The sequence below is a fragment of the Pinus tabuliformis genome, chromosome 1_2 (assembly GCF_031772625.1).
Source record: "Pinus tabuliformis cultivar Carrire ecotype Pingquan chromosome 1_2, CPIR1, whole genome shotgun sequence".
Lineage (NCBI taxonomy): Eukaryota > Viridiplantae > Streptophyta > Pinopsida > Pinales > Pinaceae > Pinus > Pinus tabuliformis.
Genome location: NC_142298.1, coordinates 728599933 through 728605760, shown reverse-complemented (window position 1 = coordinate 728605760; position 5828 = coordinate 728599933). Strand labels below are relative to the sequence as shown.

Sequence of the window (5828 nt, the reverse complement as noted above, 5' to 3'; positions counted from 1 at the left end):
CAGTCATTCGAGATTGTTGAATTGGATGGGCTGAGTGAAAATAAGCACAAATGTGCTCAAGTTTAGTACATGAATTTGGGAGAATTGGAATGAAAGAATAAGGGTGGATATCTAATGGAGTTATAATGACGTCAGGATTGTAAGTAGAATCAAATATGGTTTGATGGGGTTCAAAAGAGGAGGTGGTTACATTATGAAGTAGAGAAGAAATATTTGTAGGTTGATCTGGCAGAGCATAAATTGCAGATGGGCTGAGTTGGACATCCTTGTAGTAGGGATCATTATTTAGTTTGTATTCAAGTGCTACAAGTACATGTGACTTGAAAACGAAGAATTCATAAACCTTTTCAAAAGGATTGTGCCTTTTCACAATGAGGATGTCTAATTCAGAAACCATTCAAGGTAAGTATTTGGAAATAGTAGTGATGTCTTGAGGGAAGTTTATTGTATGGCCACTATATTTTTATTGACCACTAGGGCATGAGTGATTTTTAGAATGGGCAACTTGTGTTAAATTTTGAAGGACATATGGTTGTTCGTTGGGGTCCATGTTGTTTGGATGAGAAAAATGATTGGTATATTTAGATGATGCACAACGAAAGAAAGAAAGGCTACCATGTAAAAGCCTTGTTTTCATATCTGGGTATGATTCTTTGCATATTGTACAAACATGCATGGTATAAATTTTATCTATCCTTTGTCGAAAGTGATGGTGTTCATCATTAAGGGGGGGGTTATATTGGTTTTGATGAAGGTGAGGTGAGTTGGTTTTCACAGTTGGGAGAGCACTTGAGGTGGGAAGGGATGTAGTGGAAGTAGTAGGTTTTTTGCAGTTTTTATAAAGAATTTGTCGGTGTGCATTTATTGTATCTTTGTGTTGTGCATAAAGAAGATGCCTTCGTTCATTTTTATCTACATTTTGATTGTTGCATGGCATATCTAAGAAAGTAAATTAAATTTATCATTAGTTTGGAGACATAAGCAACTTAGAGTGAATCATAAATGAGTTATGTATGCATAGAAAATGTGTTACAAGTTTTAGAATTCCAACTTTTTATTTGAACATCATTGAACGATAGCAGGAATAGGTAAACAGACAAACATTCAATTTATAGACACATAAATGGTGGAGTAAGAATGAATTGGTATTGCTACAGATGTTGTTATATAGGTAATGTAAATTTTGAAGGGGTAAGCATTCAAATGTTGGAATTATTGAATAAGAGTATTGCCAAAATATACGTTATTCTAGCATCAAACGTTGATCGACAAAGAGAAAGATAAGCAAATTTTCAGTTTTTTTTTTTTTTTTTTTTGAACATCATTGAATGATAGCGTGAATAGATAAACAAGAAAAAAAATCAATCTATAGACATATAAATGTTGGAGGAAAAATAATGAATTGAAGTTTCTACAAATGTTGATATATATATTATGTAAATTGTGAAGGGGTAAACATACATATTTTGGAATTATTGAAAAATATTCTTGTCAAAGAAAGTGTGTAGCACAACAACATGGACGTATTTTACAATATTATGGAACAATGAGCTATGCAGAAATGATACTTCATGTACAAAATAGTAGCATTCATTGCAACCATGAAGAAAATTCAAAGGTGGATTATAACAAGTGTTGTGCAATAAACATTTCTTGAATGTCCTTGAGGACCTTCTTACATGCATAGTCATATTGAATTTCTTCTGAATTAACTAATATTGGTTGCAAGTGCTCGACACCATTCAAGAAGTTTGTTTTGATGGAAGTGTCAGCAGGAAGCGGTGGCCTGAAATCAGGCCACAAATTTCTTGGAGATCAACTAGTTTGATAGAAAGAAGGAACAGATACTTTGTTATGATTTCCATGAGCTCATTTCCCGTGTCATTAAAATTTGTGATGTTTTCTAAGTGTCATGAAATTATTTGCATGCAAGCCTCTGAGAAAGTAATATGGGTTTCGGTTTGTGTAATTGTGACTACTCTTCACATGGACGAATTATATATTCTTGCATGTCCATTAGATTTCAACGGAAAGCAATGCATGAAAAATTTGATGCACCATTCTAATAATATTTATCATTGTACAAAGTGTAGCGACGAATTCCCAGAATGTGACTATGTTAGAAAATCATATATTACAAAGCAATGGAACACATAAAACATTGTAGAAATATAAACGCATAAAACAAGAGAGACGCAGATATACGTGGTTCACCCAATTTTGGTTACGTCCACAAAGAAATAGGCAATCCTTCCTTTTATATTATCCAACAAAATGAAGAGATACAACCTACAGCAAATCCGATGTAATTCCATCTTTCACATAATCTCCTCTCTCTTTCTCACTCACAATACACACCTACGTAGTCGCAATACAATTCCCTCATATATAGTGATGGGTTGCCTTCTAGGGAAAAAAAACCCTAAATTAAACATAACTTCTGCTATCAAATTTCCAATGTGGAGATACTTCTAAATAAAGAAGAAAATCAAGCTCCACGCCCAACAACTTTGACCTCAATTTTTTATCAAGCAGCGCCCATAACTGGAGTGATTCTTCAAATCACATAGACACTTCTCAATGTGCCTCTATCAGTACCTTGTCAATAGAAATAACCTAGTCTAGTCTGTCTAACTTTTCATGCTCTAAGAGAACATAGACCCTATCTATAAAGGCATACAATTATTGGATGCACTACTATACCAAGACTATATAGTTCAATGATATTATATATGCCATAACGTCAAAAGAGACAAGTTGGCAAAGCCAAGGTAGACATACTAGAACAAGAGGTGTTTAAGAATTGATATCCAAATTTATCAAACACTGTAAAAGGTAGTGAAAAAGTTAATTCGTTGCCAACTCACCAAAGAAATGGTTCATTCTTAAAAGAAACATCATGAAGTTTGGAGAAAGTTCAAATCCAAAATGTCCCCTTTCTCAAGGCCATTTATCTAATCCCTTTTTTCCATCAACTGGAAGATATTACATTTATAGAGTAATACATATTCAAATATCTTTGTTTTAGAAATGCCATCCTCAACAGAAAACTTGAGCTAAATGGTCCCTCAGTTTTGGTAAGCACAGAATCAAGCCACTTGAGCAAAAAAAGGGATTTTTCTTTAAGCCAGAGAAGGGGGACATTGACCCTTGAGCAAAAGTAACCTATTTTTCATGTTGTTCAATCAACATAAGCAAGTTGTAGCCTACCATTCACTGCAAGAAATGAGAGTTAAAAAAAACCTGACAGACAACAATCAAAAGTCTGCTTGAATGAAAAGGAAAATTGTATAAACTCAAGCTCTTTATGATATAGAGATGAGGTCCCTATTGTCAATTTTAAGTATTCTAAGCTTGTTATCAACAAGAAATATGATTTCATAGGGATCAAATACTTGAGACTCCTATCACAATTAATGCTTCTTAACCACGAGACTAAGGAACAACAATAAATTTGGCCTGCAATCCACATTTTTAGTATCATTCTGAATTGTCCTCTGGTACATTATTTGAGGAAATAAACTCACCACAATCATTATAATGTAACCTTAATTAAAATCTTGTTAGAAAATTCAATGCAGGGATTCATGGCCACATTCTATTTATTTCATGTATATCATTTTAGGGCAAAATTGATTTTCAGGGTTAAGTTGGATTTATGCAAATTGTATGTGTGCTTCTTGAAATATGATATATTTTGATATTTGTACTTTTGTTGCAGTTGTTGTTGAATGGGTAGCAGGGGAGCCTCTGAAGATTGAATAAGTAGAGGTGGCTCCCCCACAGGCAATGGAAGTCAGAATCAAAATTCATTATACTACCTTGTGTCATACAGGTGTTTATTTCTGGGAAGCAAAGGTATGCTTTGAATAACTATTAGAACTAAATTTATTAAACATCAATAAAAAATAAAGTTTGGATATGTGACATACCCCATACACAGTATGATACATTAGCCTCTCTTTATATAGTTAATTCACTATAAAGATTGATTATTACATATTCTTAACAGTGAAATTAAATTATTGATATTGATACTGATACTACTTTGGTTCCATGATCAAAGCCCTCTTTCCCTGCATTTTGGGACATGAAGCAGCTGGGTATGCACTATGTTTTTTATTCAAAAAAAATAAATATTTCATACTAGTAAGCATGTAGAATTTCAAAAGTGGAAAAGGGGACTTAGACTTTGTGATTTATTGCTCACCAACTATAGGCTGGTTAACACAGAGTTGTTGAGATTGTTGGAGAAGGGGTGACTAACCTCAAGGAGGGTGACACTGTGTTTCCTGTTTTTACTGGAGAATGTCGAGAATGGAGACACTGCAAGTCAAAGGATAGAAACATGTGTGATCTTCTAAGAATTAACACTGACATAGGGGTTATGATAAATGATGGAAAAACAAGGTTTTCAAAAGATGGGAAACTAATTTACCACTTCCTTGGTAGATTGAATTTTAGCGAGTACACTATTTCTCATTCCAGTTGTGTTTCCAAAATCAATCCAAATGCCCCTCTTGACAAATTTTTTGTTCTGAGTTGTGGTGCCTCAACAGATAAACTACAAATTCATTTTGTTGAGGATTCAGGGATGGGTGCAGCTTTGAATGTAACCAAACCCAAGAAGGGTTCAACAATAGTAGTATTTGGCCTTGGGGTTCTTGGGCTTGCTGTAAATACTAACGACAAGTGTTCTATCTTTATGTTCATGTCAATACACTTAATTTTACATTCATCAATGGATTATAATGATTATTTAACAGTTTAGCACCGTTCCTGGATATTTTGGGACCAATATCATGAGTTTACTCTTTAGTTTTCTGTTACACATATTATTTGGGTTAATCTATGCAGGTTGCTGAAGGGGCGAGAATTGCAGGAGATTCTCGAATAATTGGAATCGATTTAAACATTGACAGATTTCAAAAAGTTTTAAAATTTCCCATTTCCACCATTTGTTAATTAGTGTATATATGTTAAATTGCCCATTTCCATCATTTGTGAATCAGTGTGTATATGTTTGACTAAATAATTCCCTTTTCTTTTTATTTTTTGTTGATCCTTTTACAACAAAACTCTTTGGTGTAACGAAATTTATAAACCCACTAGACTACGACAAGCCTATTCAAGAGGTTTCTTAGTTTATATTAATTAAATTTTTAAAGCTAAATACAGTTTTATCTTTCCTTGCAAGAACTGCTGATTAAATTATTTTACAGGTTATTGATGAGAACGTTGATGGAGAGGTGGAATACATCATTGAATGTACAGGGAATGTTCAGGCCATGATTCAAGCCTTCGAATCATGTCATGATGTATTTCCCTTGAATTCCCTTCCCTTCCCTTTCTTCTGAAATTGTAACTATACGCTCAGTTTTACCAAATGCATATGTTGATCAAATGGGTATGTGTTTGTTCAGGGTTTGGGTGTATCCGTTTTAGTGGGGGTCCCTCATTTAGACGTTGTCTTTTAAACAGTCCCTTGAATTTTCTAACTGAGAGGACATTGAAAGGAACTTTCTATGGGAATTATAAACCTTGTTCTGATTTACCATGTCTTGTAGAATTGTATTTGGCTAAGGTAAGGCTTCTATCATCTATTTATGACAGTTATAAGATATAAAGTTAAATCATTGGTGATTAATTTATTTGCTTAGATTTTCTAATAGAAATGGTAAGGCATCTATTTTGCACACGTCTACAATGGAATTCCACCAGCAACACCAATATTTTAAAGTTAATATTAAATTCCTTCGATGGCAATAAGACTATAAAAACTACAAAGACAAGTAAGCATTATAAGTACTCAAGCATGTCCACACGAA

The 5828-nt window shown here is 33.7% G+C and overlaps 1 pseudogene; it reads left to right on the top strand.

Moving 5' to 3' along the window:
* The first annotated feature begins 371 nt into the window (after positions 1-371).
* LOC149207824 (alcohol dehydrogenase 2-like) lies at positions 372-5626 on the top strand (annotated as a pseudogene).
* Positions 5627-5828: the final 202 nt, after the last annotated feature.